The sequence below is a fragment of the Alosa pseudoharengus genome, unplaced genomic scaffold, assembly GCF_046254945.1.
Source record: "Alosa pseudoharengus isolate Yale_2024_CS ecotype anadromous, Long Island Sound unplaced genomic scaffold, YU_APseudo_1.1 YU_APseudo_1.1_scf_19, whole genome shotgun sequence".
NCBI classification, from domain to species: domain Eukaryota; kingdom Metazoa; phylum Chordata; class Actinopteri; order Clupeiformes; family Clupeidae; genus Alosa; species Alosa pseudoharengus.
The window spans coordinates 21790548-21804421 of record NW_027468657.1 but is presented as its reverse complement, the minus strand read 5'-3'; the positions used below and the strand labels follow the sequence as shown (position 1 = coordinate 21804421).

The 13874-nt window shown below is 46.6% G+C and overlaps 1 long non-coding RNA gene across 1 annotated transcript; it reads left to right on the top strand.

Moving 5' to 3' along the window:
- Positions 1 to 355: 355 nt before the first annotated feature.
- Positions 356 to 8953, top strand: LOC143132459 (uncharacterized). The gene is made up of 5 exons (XR_012988299.1): positions 356 to 641; positions 735 to 796; positions 991 to 1056; positions 1161 to 1681; positions 8679 to 8953. It is a non-coding gene; the product is annotated as an uncharacterized LOC143132459 (long non-coding RNA).
- The last annotated feature ends 4921 nt before the right edge of the window (positions 8954 to 13874 follow it).

The following is a 13874-nucleotide window of genomic DNA, read 5'->3' as shown; positions in this document are numbered from 1 at the left end:
AATAGAGGATTGAAGTAGCCTATATGGGTGTTTGGGAATGAACGTTGACTCAGATGCTTTTTGAGACCTTGAGCAGAAATGTCCCAGCCCGGTGTTTAGGGTGCATCATAGACAGGTTATCTTTTAGGTAGCCTATATATTTTCCATTAAAAAACCATCACGTAGCGAACGTGTTGTGGCTAGCTCACTTAGCTCCTGTTAGCCTAGGTTATGGTCATAAGCAAATGAGATGACAGTCGAAAGATACAATTAGTGCTGTTATCGATTTGCTTGGTAGCCTATATACGTGTAACCGGCAGACTAACTGCTGTACCAAGTTTGTCCTCCTGTTCTCACCGTAGCTCCTCTCCTATCGGTCACGCCCTCCAGTTAGCTTGCAGGTGGCTATGTACTCATTAGCGTCAATGGCACTTTCTATAAGACCGGCACCGGAGGTGGGCTAGTAAGTGATCCCTAGGCTCCGTACATCCTCCCTACACTGTGTTCGCTGTGCTGTCACCTATGAAAGGTATGTGCCAATGCTCCTTTTTCACTGCAAACATGTTCTTTTAGCCAGCTGTGTTTAAAGTGCAACTGTTTGACAACAGGTATTTGGCTGTGTACCAGACGCTTCCGGGTAGTGTTTTGTTGATTTACCGAAGGTATTTACAAGCACTCTACACCGTAGATGATTGAACTGTATGGTCCTTTTGTAAATGCCTTCACGCACATTCACAGCAATGTTTTTAATGTAGGTCTTGACTGAAAAGATGCCGTGTACGCCCAGGTTGCACTGTCTATGGGGAGATGCGTTAAGGTAACATTGGCTGTATAGCTCAGTAAGGTTTGCCATGTAATGTGTGTGCATGTGTATGTATGTTTATATGCATGTTTACAGTAACTGGATCTACTATAATGTGTCATGTTTCGCTGTTAGTCCTTGTTATTTAACGAGCCAATAACCTTTTATTATGTTGTATGTGGGCTATGCTTGTGTGTGATTTTATGTAGGTTTGCGTACTGGAGAGATACCAGGGGGTCCCATTTCCATTCATGTTGAGTGGTGTATTCCTAGAGGTAAAAGGAAACCCTGTTGTATTGTATCTGTATTGCTTGATATTGGTTTAGTCTGTATTTTCCATTAAACAATGGATTTTAACTGCGTTTGTTTACCCCTTCAGAAAGATTGCCACTGCTGCTTTGCCTCCGGTAGATTTAAGTAATTGTAGCTCTTGCCTCATTTTGTTTTCTTTATTTTGTTGTTTTGTTTGTCCGATTGATTTGGCCTAAACATAGGCGTGGCTGTGTTCATTTATCTGCCCTCCGTCGTGGTGTGTCGGCAACAGGTGTGGTATTGGCTGCCCCAGTATTTTGCTGTGGTAATGTGTTACGGTGGTAATGCTAACATCTAGCTTTCTTGACCCAGCCAGTTATTGCCAATAGCAACCATATCTTCCCTTCTCCCCTCCAGAGAAACAGAGTGTTGCAGCTGTTCCGCGGGGCAGGTCGCTGGATCTGAGTCCTCCTCTTCGCGTACTTCACACAGTATTTGTAGTGGTAGCGTGCACCTCACTATTTGCAGTGATCACTCTTTGTAGTACCTGTGCCTATGCGAGTGTGTGTGTGTGTGTGTGTGTCTGTGAATAGGCAACAGAATCAGCAGCACGGGTGGTGTGTCGGTCTCACTCCTCTTCCAGGACAGGTAACCTCTCCCGAACAGCTGATCAAATTAACCCTACGTGATTACATGTAATATTCCTGGTGGCAGCCACTACCTTCCTCTTGCTGGCCTATTGGGCCTAATATGTATTGCACTCCATCCTGAGAAACAAACCCAAGACTGACTTTTTACTGAATTGCTTGTGCATAAATATTGTTTATTTTTTCATTGAAATACCACGTCTCTGTCATTACTTGCTTATGTGTGTGCGAGAGCCCTCTTGTGTAAATCAAGGTGTTGGAGGTCTAGCTAAAGTACATCTTGGTGTGAAAGGCCCCAAGTGGCGTAGTCGAGCACCCTAGAGTCAAGATTCTTGTCATCTGACTCCCGTGGTCACAATCTGGCGTAGTCGGCAGGATTAGTATACAGAGACGTGTATTTCATTTGTTTTTTTTTGTCTTCCCTCCTTATATGTTTACGTGTTGTGTTCTTTTTGCTATTGTTTGAGGCAATATACCGTAAAGCAGGTAATAGAGGCAAAGCAGCAGCTGGCACATCGGGGGACCTGACAACTCTACCTTGAGGTACCATATCACCGCACCCTCTTGTGGCCACCCCAGAAGTAATCTAGCCCTTCTGTTTCAGCTATGGTGGAAGAGTTACAGGAACTGAGGGAGCAAGTGCGGCAGCTTCAAGCGGACAAGGAGCGATTGCTGTATCTCCCTAGGGAAAGGAAATGTCCTGTGTTCAGGGGCAGATGAGGTGTTGGTATTGATGAATGGGTGGAAGAAGTGAATGCTTGTGTGCGTGCAAGACATTTGGGTTCACGTGACCAGGCCTATTTTATGTTTGATCATTTGGATGGTGAGGCAAAGGATGAGATACGCTATAGGCCTAGGGCAGAGAGGGAAGACCCAGACCAAATTCTATCTATCCTTAAAGACCTTTATGGATGTTCAACATCTTATGTTGCCTTACAAGAGCAGTTTTTCTCCCGGAATCAACTTGATGGCGAGTCCCTACAGGAGTATTCTCATGCTCTTCTCTCTAATGGATAAGGTTAAACAAACTTCCCCTGAATCAGTGCCCCAATCTGACTTGCTGCTGCGTGATCAGTTTGTAGAGCATGTCATCGACTCTGATCTTCGTAGAGAATTAAAGCGGTTGGTACGTCAGACTCCAGGGCTGTCCATGTTGGAGGTGCGGGCTGCAGCCATTCGGTGGGAGCGTGAAGGTAGGCCCAGCGACTTCCCCCGAGGTAGAAGTTATTCAGTCCCTTCCCTCTGTGCTATGCAGACCTCTAGAGGTCAGTATATTCCCCCTCCCCCGGTGAACCCGGCTAGTTCAGAAATGACAGAATTGAGAGCGATGTTGCTGAAACAACAGGAACAGATTCATCTGTTAACTAGCAGTTTGACTGCTTTGCAGGGACCTGCACGCAATGTCCGGTCCAGCCGCCCTTCCCCAGTCATCTGTAGGCGGTGTCAAAAACCTGGTCACTATGCAAGGGAGTGTGACAATGAGCGAGTGGTTTCAGCACAGCCCTTAGCTCCTCAAACCCATCGTCAGTCTGACTCCGTTTCCACTTCTCAGCTGACGGAAAACTAGCTCCCTCCAATGTGCAGAGCCACACGTTGGGTGGGGGCAGTATGGGCTCTCAGGGTCACAACCCGGCACGCCATACTGTGTCGTCTCTTGTTGGACAGTGTCCCAAGGTAGCTGTTAGGGTAGGGGGAGTAATTGTTAACTGTTTATTGGATACAGGGTCCATGGTGTCCACTATGGTGGAAAGTTTCTTTGTAGATAATTTTCAAGACCAGCTCCAGCATTGTCATTGGTTGCAGCTTCGTGCTGCAAATGGTTTAGAAATACCCTACACAGGCTATGCAGAGTTCACGGTTGAGTTGCTGGGGAGGGTAATCCCTCATCGTGGCTGGTTAGTAGTCAAAGATCCACCGGGTCAGTCTCTTTCATCTGCAGTGCCCGGTGTGCTGGGAATGAATATCATTCGAGAATGTTATGATGAACTATTTGGCCAGCATGGCCCCGCCCTGTTTGATCTCCCACCAGTGGTTCATGCTTCACCTCCATGGCAGAGAGCCCTGCAGCATTGCCACCAAGCCCAGTTCAACTTCCCTGGAACTAAAACAGGGATTGTTAAAGTTAGGGGTCGGAGGCCCATCCATATACCTGGCGGTACTGTCAAGTTGGTGCCCGCCACCTGCTCTCCCCAGTTCTGTAACGCCTCTGCCGTTCTTATTGAACCAGCTACCAATTCGTTACCTGAGGGCCTTCTTGTTTCACCTGCCCTAGTTCATGTAGAGCGAGGTACAGCTTTTATTCCTATTGTTAATGTTGGGTTTACTCGTGCTACACTTTACCCCCGTAGTTCAATAGGTGTGGTGGTCCATGTCACAGTTGAAAGCCTCCCTACTGAGGTTGTTCAGGGCACTAATACTGTTACGGCCACCCTTAAGGCCCACACTGGACAGGTTAACTGTGTGACTGAGCAGATCCAGGCCATTGACTTATCCGTGCTCTCAGAGTCTGAACAAGAACACGTGAGGGCCTTCCTGCTGAAGCATGAATCAGTTTTCTCAGCTTTTGAGGGTGATATTGGCTGTACCAACCTGCTGTCACACGACATTCCCCTGTTAGATGACAGGCCTATTAGGCAGAGGTATGGGCGTCTCCCCCCTTCTGACTATGATGCTGTGAAGGCCCACTTACGGCAGCTTTTAGACAGTCAGGTCATCCGGGAAAGTAGTAGCCCCTATGCCTCTCCTATTGTTCTGGTGAGGAAGAAGGATGGCAGCCTTCGCATGTGTGTGGATTACCGACAACTCAATCACAAGACACGGAGGGACGCCTTTCCACTTCCCCGCATTGAGGAGTCCTTAGATGCGTTGTCTGGGGCACAGTGGTTTTCCACGCTAGATCTGACTAGTGGCTATAACCAGGTACCAGTAACGGAGAAAGACCGCCCAAAGACCACCTTTTGCACGCCATTTGGGCTATTTGAGTTCAATCGAATGCCTTTTGGGCTGTGCAATGCTCCAGGCACCTTCCAGCGCTTAATGGAGAGGATGTTTGGAGCTCAAAACTGTCAGTCACTCCTGCTGTACCTGGACGACATCATTGTTTTTTCGTCTAACATAAATGACCACCTGTCCCGCCTAGATCTGGTGTTGAGCCGACTCCAGAAAGAAGGCTTGAAGGTAAAACTGGAGAAATGCTGCTTCTTCAGGAAGGAGGTCCAGTATCTGGGCCACTTAATCTCCCGCGACGGCGTGTCTACAGATCCAGCCAAGGTGCCTGCCGTTGCCAACTGGCCTCATCCTACCAATGTCTCAGAGCTGAGGTCTTTCCTTGGATTTGCAAGTTACTATAGGCGGTTTGTTGAGGGGTTCTCAAAACTAGCGGCCCCATTACATCGTCTGGTAGCTGAGCTAGCAGGGACTAAGACAAGGAAGGGCCACGGACCACGGCTAGATGGAACCTGGACAGACGCCTCCGAGCAGAGTTTCCAGGAGTTAAAGAGGAGGTTAGTGAATGCACCTACCCTGGCTTTTGCTAACTTTGCTCTCCCCTTCATCCTTGAGGTGGATGCCAGCCATATCGGGCTTGGAGCAGTGCTCTCACAGGAGCAGGAAGGCAAAGTGCGCCCAATTGCCTACGCCAGCCGGAGTCTTAGCCCTGCCGAGAAGAACTACAGTTCCATGAAGCTGGAATTCCTGGGCATGAAATGGGCAATGACTGAGAAGTTCCGGGAGTACTTGTGGGGCCAACAGTGTACTGTCTGGACTGATAACAACCCTCTAAGCCATCTGGATACAGCCAAATTGGGCGCGACCGAGCAGCGATGGGTAGCTGAGTTGTCTGCCTACAACTACACCATTCGATACCGTTCTGGTCGATCAAATAAGAATGCAGACTCTCTGTCCAGACAGCCCCCTGCAGAAGGCCCCAACCCTGTTTCAGGGCTATTAGCGGTCGGAACTGCTCTACCTGTGGCCGTACAACAAGCTGCTCGACAAGAGGAATGTCTTCAGGTGACCCAGGCGGCCATGTCTGTCTTTCCTTCTCATACCACTGAGGATCTGCAGGCACTACAAGGGGCAGACCCGACTATCAGGGCCTTCCTCCCATTCTGGCGAGTGCAGAAACCACCTAACTCTACAGCCCGGGAACGCCTACCTGGACCAACCAAGGTACTGTTCCGCCACTGGGATCGCATGGTGGAAACTGCTGGTCTGCTTTACCGCCGGATTCACTGGCCTGACGGGGGTGAGGAAGTTTATCAACTGCTGCTGCCAGGATGCCTAAAGGGTGAAGTGCTGAAGCAGCTGCACAATGATCACGGCCATCAGGGCATCGAACGCACTACCGAGTTAGTGCGGCAGAGGTGCTATTGGCCGGGAATGAGGGAAGACATCAGACAGTGGTGTCTAGACTGTGTGCGATGTACCCTCGCCAAATCCACTCACCCCAAGCCCCATGCGCCCATGGGACACTTGCTAGCGTCCCGTCCAAACCAGATCCTAGCAGTGGACTTCACCTTTCTGGAGCCCTCCAGAGATGGTAAGGAACAGGTTTTAATTATAACTGATGTGTTTTCTAAGTTCACACAGGCGGTGCCCACCCGGGACCAGAAGGCGGCGACAGTGGCTAATGTGCTGGTCCGGGAGTGGTTTTTCCGATACGGGGTCCCCGCTCGTCTGCACTCTGACCAAGGCCGCTGTTTTGAGAGTGCTGTTATTTATCAGCTGTGCAGCCTGTACGAGATCCAAAAGACCCGGACGACACCTTACCAGCCGCAGGGCAACGGTCAGTGCGAGCGGTTTAACCGCACTATGCATGATCTGTTGCGCACGCTCTCGGCTGAGCAGAAGAGCCATTGGCCTGAGTATCTCCCTCAGTTGGTGTTCAGCTACAACACCACAATCCATCAGTCAACGGGTGAGTCCCCGCATTTCATAATGTTTGGTCATGAGCCTCAACTACCTATTGATTTCCTTTTGGGCAGGGTACCAGAACCAGAAGGTGGCAGAGTGAGTGAGTGGGTGCAGGAACACCAGAGACGTCTAACCGTGGTCTTCCATGGTGCTAAGGAAAGGTTGCAGGCGGCTGCTGCACGGAGGAAGGAACGGCATGACCAAGGAGCCCAGAATGTTCCATTGGAGGTAGGACAGTTCGTCTATCTCCGAGACCACGGAGTGAGAGGGCGCACCAAGATCCAGGACGCCTGGAGCCCAACCCTACATCAAGTGGTTCGAGCCCCACCCCCTGGTGGTGTGGTATACTCCGTAGCCCCCGTGAATGACCTCAATGGGAGTCGGCAAGTACACCGGGTGATGCTAAAGCTTGCCCGCCAAAATCACCGCCCAGAGCCTCTCGATGTACCCTTGGAGCCTACGACAGCAACTGATCATGAGACTGAAGATGATCACACCGGTCAGTGGGTCGTTGTGAGGGCACCCGGAGTCCAGACACAGCCTGCCCATCTTGACCCAGTGGCCCCTCCCCCTGAAGTGTCGGATCCATCTAGCCCCCTGGTGCAAGTCGACCCGTCTGCTCCGGCTCCATTAACTCCTACAGCAGCTAGCCCTGATCACGGCGCCCTAGCTCCACGGCGGACCTCCCGGACCACTGCTGGAAGACATGGAAATCTCCATCGGCTCCCGGTATCAGTGGTGAGTAGGACAGACGGGGCTACGAACCCCCAGGTACCTGGCTCTAGCAGTAATATTACAGCAGTTTTCAGACCCTGGTGTTAATAGGACCCTGTTTTTTTTAAAAACAGATCCAGTGCCTAGATCCAGTGCTTTTTATTTTTATTTATCTGCGGGACGCTGATAAAGAATGGGGGGGTAGAATGTAACCGGCAGACTAACTGCTGTACCAAGTTTGTCCTCCTGTTCTCACCGTAGCTCCTCTCCTATCGGTCACGCCCTCCAGTTAGCTTGCAGGTGGCTATGTACTCATTAGCGTCAATGGCACTTTCTATAAGACCGGCACCGGAGGTGGGCTAGTAAGTGATCCCTAGGCTCCGTACATCCTCCCTACACTGTGTTCGCTGTGCTGTCACCTATGAAAGGTATGTGCCAATGCTCCTTTTTCACTGCAAACATGTTCTTTTAGCCAGCTGTGTTTAAAGTGCAACTGTTTGACAACAGGTATTTGGCTGTGTACCAGACGCTTCCGGGTAGTGTTTTGTTGATCTACCGAAGGTATTTACAAGCACTCTACACCGTAGATGATTGAACTGTATGGTCCTTTTGTAAATGCCTTCACGCACATTCACAGCAATGTTTTTAATGTAGGTCTTGACTGAAAAGATGCCGTGTACGCCCAGGTTGCACTGTCTATGGGGAGATGCGTTGAGGTAACATTGGCTGTATAGCTCAGTAAGGTTTGCCATGTAATGTGTGTGCATGTGTATGTATGTTTATATGCATGTTTACAGTAACTGGATCTACTATAATGTGTCATGTTTCGCTGTTAGTCCTTGTTATTTAACGAGCCAATAACCTTTTATTATGTTGTATGTGGGCTATGCTTGTGTGTGATTTTATGTAGGTTTGCGTACTGGAGAGATACCAGGGGGTCCCATTTCCATTCATGTTGAGTGGTGTATTCCTAGAGGTAAAGGGAAACCCTGTTGTATTGTATCTGTATTGCTTGATATTGGTTTAGTCTGTATTTTCCATTAAACAATGGATTTTAACTGCGTTTGTTTACCCCTTCAGAAAGATTGCCACTGCTGCTTTGCCTCCGGTAGATTTAAGTAATTGTAGTTCTTGCCTCATTTTGTTTTCTTTATTTTGTTGTTTTGTTTGTCCGATTGATTTGGCCTAAACATAGGCGTGGCTGTGTTCATTTATCTGCCCTCCGTCGTGGTGTGTCGGCAACAGGTGTGGTATTGGCTGCCCCAGTATTTTGCTGTGGTAATGTGTTACGGTGGTAATGCTAACATCTAGCTTTCTTGACCCAGCCAGTTATTGCCAATAGCAACCATATCTTCCCTTCTCCCCTCCAGAGAAACAGAGTGTTGCAGCTGTTCCGCGGGGCAGGTCGCTGGATCTGAGTCCTCCTCTTCGCGTACTTCACACAGTATTTGTAGTGGTAGCGTGCACCTCACTATTTGCAGTGATCACTCTTTGTAGTACCTGTGCCTATGCGAGTGTGTGTGTGTGTGTGTGTCTGTGAATAGGCAACAGAATCAGCAGCACGGGTGGTGTGTCGGTCTCACTCCTCTTCCAGGACAGGTAACCTCTCCCGAACAGCTGATCAAATTAACCCTACGTGATTACATGTAATATTCCTGGTGGCAGCCACTACCTTCCTCTTGCTGGCCTATTGGGCCTAATATGTATTGCACTCCATCCTGAGAAACAAACCCAAGACTGACTTTTTACTGAATTGCTTGTGCATAAATATTGTTTATTTTTTCATTGAAATACCACGTCTCTGTCATTACTTGCTTATGTGTGTGCGAGAGCCCTCTTGTCTAAATCAAGGTGTTGGAGGTCTAGCTAAAGTACATCTTGGTGTGAAAGGCCCCAAGTGGCGTAGTCGAGCACCCTAGAGTCAAGATTCTTGTCATCTGACTCCCGTGGTCACAAACGCATTTATGGTTTTCTACAAATACATCAATAATCAAATTGGCCTCCATCACTCAACCATGCTAACGGTAACATTATTTTACCTACGTTCTGCTATTGATAGGATTAATGTAGCCTACCTGCAGTAAAAAACAAGCATGTCAGATAAACATTCTCAGATTTATTTCGGCTTCAAGAGGAAATGGGAATTACATGTCATGCAGAAATCATCCTACCCTTAGACGTTCTCTGCGTTAAACTACTGTAGCCTACAGTCTTGTCCTTGTAGGAAGCATAGTGTCTTTCCAACCCACTTTAGATTAACTTCCAACAAAATTACGTCTCACTGCAACGATGCGCCATCTAGTGGACAAACGACTAATTATCGCCAATACTGGAAATGCAGCCATGATGATAATGATTAATATTTATTTTGGCTTTCTTTTAATCCTACTGAATTTGTAATTATGTATCGGCCGTTCTAATACCGATAGTATGTGGGTGCATGTGTATATGTGTGCACCACCATCTACAGGCCAATGAGTGTACAGTCACTAAATGTACACATAACTTAATTTTTTAGACCCCCCCATGGATGAAATTCTACGAAACTTGGCATACCCCCAGAGAATTTCAGGTTAATCATACACATACAATTTGGTGCAGTTCTGAACATCTTTACTGAAGAGAGGGGCGATTAAAGCAGAATGATATTGCATTTTCATTTTTTACCGGGGGGGTGCAAATCACAAATGAGTGATTATGGGCTAGGTTGATGTGGGCCCTTGAGACCAACATACCATAACAATTTCTTCATCCTCGGTGCCACGGTTCAGGTAGTTATTTAGGAAAAACTGCATTTTTTGGGTTTCGGGGGGCCCAGCGCGAAATTTTTCCGTAAAAGTCTAGTGGGGCTACATACCCACCAAATTTCATGTGCCCCGGTGTTTCGGTGCCCCGGGTATCGTTGACCAAAATTTCAGGAAGTAGATGACGAAAAAAAAAAAAAAAAACTTTGACAATCCCTATATGACCGCTTCGCTAGCGGCGGTCATAATAAATGAATGACACTGGCACTACGTACAAATTAATGTAGCCTAAACTTACACCGCACTTTCCTAATAACTTAAGTTCTCTCGCGTCACTGACAGTAGCTAGAATGCATAAAAAAACACCAGGAAAAACAGTGTTCAGTCCACCAAGTCATAAGCTATCGGCGCTGCGCAGCTCCAGTTGTGATATTTATCTTACGGAGTGTAATCGTAGGTAATGTCATGTATGAAAACTAGTATTGTTAGGCAATACTATACGTCAGCGGTTCCCAAACTTTTCCCCCCGCGTACCACCGCCTACATTCCGACTCGGCTCGCGTACCCCCACCATCCGACACGTAAACACATAAAAACGTAATGCATTCTATAACCCCCCCCCCCCCCCCCCGCGTTGACAATATTATTTGTCGTTTCCCGGTTTTAGGTGCGTGCATTTGGTCAGTTAAAACGTTATGAAAAGTAGCCTGCATAGTAGCCTAACTACATCCACATACAATATCTTATAATAGGCCTACAACAACGGATGTATTCGTTTGGACAACATTAGGCTATACAGCCTAGAAAGGCTAAACTTAGGCTACCTTTAGTTTGTTAAATGTAAAGCTTAGCTTAATGTTACCTTTCTTGCCCATCTGAAATAACTCCTAGCTTTGCTCCTTCCCTCCTTTCTGTTTTCAAAAACCTGTTATATCCGCGAAACTTTCCCCCCACGGACCACGGACCATCCAACGCATTCAAAAGTAACGCATTCTATTAGCTATTCCAGGCGTCATGTTTAATAAGCTGCCCTTTTTTTGATGAACACATACAGAGTTTATAAATGATATCCTTTAATTTCATGTTTACATATCATTATGACCTGATTCGAAATTATGTATTTATTCATGAATTAATTACAAAAGATTTAAAATGTTCATTTTACACATGTCCGCCATAGCCCTTTTCATCTCGCGTACCCCCTAGAAGCAGCTCGCGTACCACCGGGGGTACGCGTACCACAGTTTGGGAATCCCTGCTATACGTGCAAGTCCAGGGCAGCTGAGGTGTGGCTATGACATCATCGATACGCAAGCAGGATGTGCGGTTTCGCTGTCTAAACAAATTCAAACGGGCTACGTTTCAGATTTCTCCACTCTGGGACCAGGTTTCAGAAAAGTGCGGTTTCGGGCAGTGCGTTTACAGGATTCGTTTGGACGCTCGGCCAAGACGAAGCAAAACCTCTGCGTTTAACCTAAAAAGCGTCTCCGTGTGGACAGGCCCTTAAGCTGTCACAGCTGGTGGGAAGGTGTGATTTGTTGGGGGCAGGGCTGGATTAACTGGGCACAAATGTCTGATGGCCCCCTGCCCCCCAGCCAACGTGAATCGGGTGGTCAGTTAATAGGCCTATATCGTGAAGATTTTTCTTGCCATCTAAGGCACGAGCACATCTGTGAGGCCAAGCCTCACCAAGTAGCCCGTTTGTTTACAACTAACATTACATTTAATTAAACTGCTTATAGGCTTAAATATTCAACAATTTGAATATCAGTGTCGGGTGAATTAGGAAATGTTCTCAAAGTAGCCTTATGGCTGAAAGCTGCTTGGGATCCCCCCGTCAAGCAATATAACCATACAAACGCGCAGCCTGCACTCATTGTTTCAAAACCACACAGCAGTAGACTCCTAGGCGGATCCGCCTTCAAGTCGCCAAACCCGCGTGACTGTCGCATTCGTTTTGGTGCCGCACAGAGGATCAGCTCCGCCTCCAGGCGGCCCCGTAAATTCTACTGTCAAACAGCGGATCCTGAGTGGACCCATGTCCGATCCGCGGGTGCGGACGCGCCTTTACTTTACTGTAACGGTTGAACATGACTGTACACCAAGAAGAGTCATACTAGTGGATATTTTCTTTGCTGGGACACGGTTGCGCTGAACCCTCTCGAGTAAGTGATATTTATTAATATATTGCGACATTCACAATAGCTAAACATTGGCCTTTGTAGTTTTATAATCATCATGTTGTAATGACGTTGTTTGATATTAGGACTAACGTTAACGTTAACGTTAGTGCAACCAGAGACGTTTGTCATTTTGTGCAACAGGCTAAGTTAACGTTAACGTTATTGTTAGCTGTGATGCTCATATGAGTCTGTAGCCTATCTGATTTAAAATGGGATAGCAATTTCGGCAGAATATGTTATGGTAGTGTGATTTAAAAAACACACATTGTTATTTAACATTAGTCTGGTCTTGTCTGTTTTAATGTGTCGCTGTTGTCCATATAGTGCTACTATGCTAGCGGCATAGTGCTATAGCTGCTAGCTAGCATGCTGCTAGGCGCAATTGCATAAGTTATTGCTAATGTCTATTAGTGCTATACATATATTGAAATCACGTTTGCGATGCAAACCTTGATTAAGGTGATACTGGCACTGGTATTTCAGTCAATGAAGTCAGTGAAGCACTCGTCTGCTATGATAGCTACCTACAACTTTAGCATGTTGACTCACTGATAATGGTTTAGCCCTAGCCTCTAGCTAGCTGTGCATTAACGTTTGCATTTTGCCAAGTTTGGTCTCATACGTAACTTTAGTGTCTATCTGCCATCTTTGTAATGAAAGCCTCGGCATTTTAATCACTGTTTAAGTCGGTTCAGACAACTATTGGCATCTGTTTGTGATTTATTATGCTAACGTAACTTAACTGTATGGAACTTGGTCCCCATCTTCTATTTTGTTTGTTCTGCAGCGTCAACTTTTATCGGCTGGATTCTAGCATCTTACGTTACGATTGCGTCTGCTGGGTTTGCTTGATCAAGTAAGATACTTTCTGGGTTGTTAAAATGTAATGTGAACACATTCCCGTAGCATTCCAAAATAGACCAGAGATGCTTGTACTATATGCATATTTGGAAATTTTGGGATTGCAATAACCATAATGATATCGTTATGTAACAGCCATCGTTTCGGGGACTCTGATGACAGCGAAGAGCCAGAAAATGGTGACTTTGCATCTCTGAGGTACCTTCCAACTCGCCTGGTATATCAGTTGAAGCCTCAAGCCCAAGCCAATTGCACTGGCAAAGTAAGTAATAATCTCTTAACATTGAAATAACTAAATCATAATATTAATATTAGAGATATGGTTAACATTCTTAGTGCTAAAGACATTCCCCTCTCTTTGTATCTATTCCTCCAGCTCCACCATCTCGCCGAGTGCCAGGCAGCCGAGTCACTACCCCTCAACCTGGAGAAAACTGTTAAGGTAAAGTCTGATCTCTGAAATAATATTGAATACAGTGGCCCCATCTATATTAACACAGCAGTAGTCACTCCATTTCAGATCAACAGATTGCATCTGCATTACCATCTCAGATTTTCTGCATACTTTATCCATTACTTTAAAAATCTCAGCCAAATATTTTGTCAGTTAAAACATCTGCATTCATGCAATATTGCCTGAAAAGTTCATTCATTATTATCAGATTGTATTGAAACACATTGATTTCAATGTCAATCCATTCATGGAGTTGATATAGATAGTGCATACTAAAATATTGAAACATACAAATTCATGTCCAGAGATTTGTTTTTGTTTGCC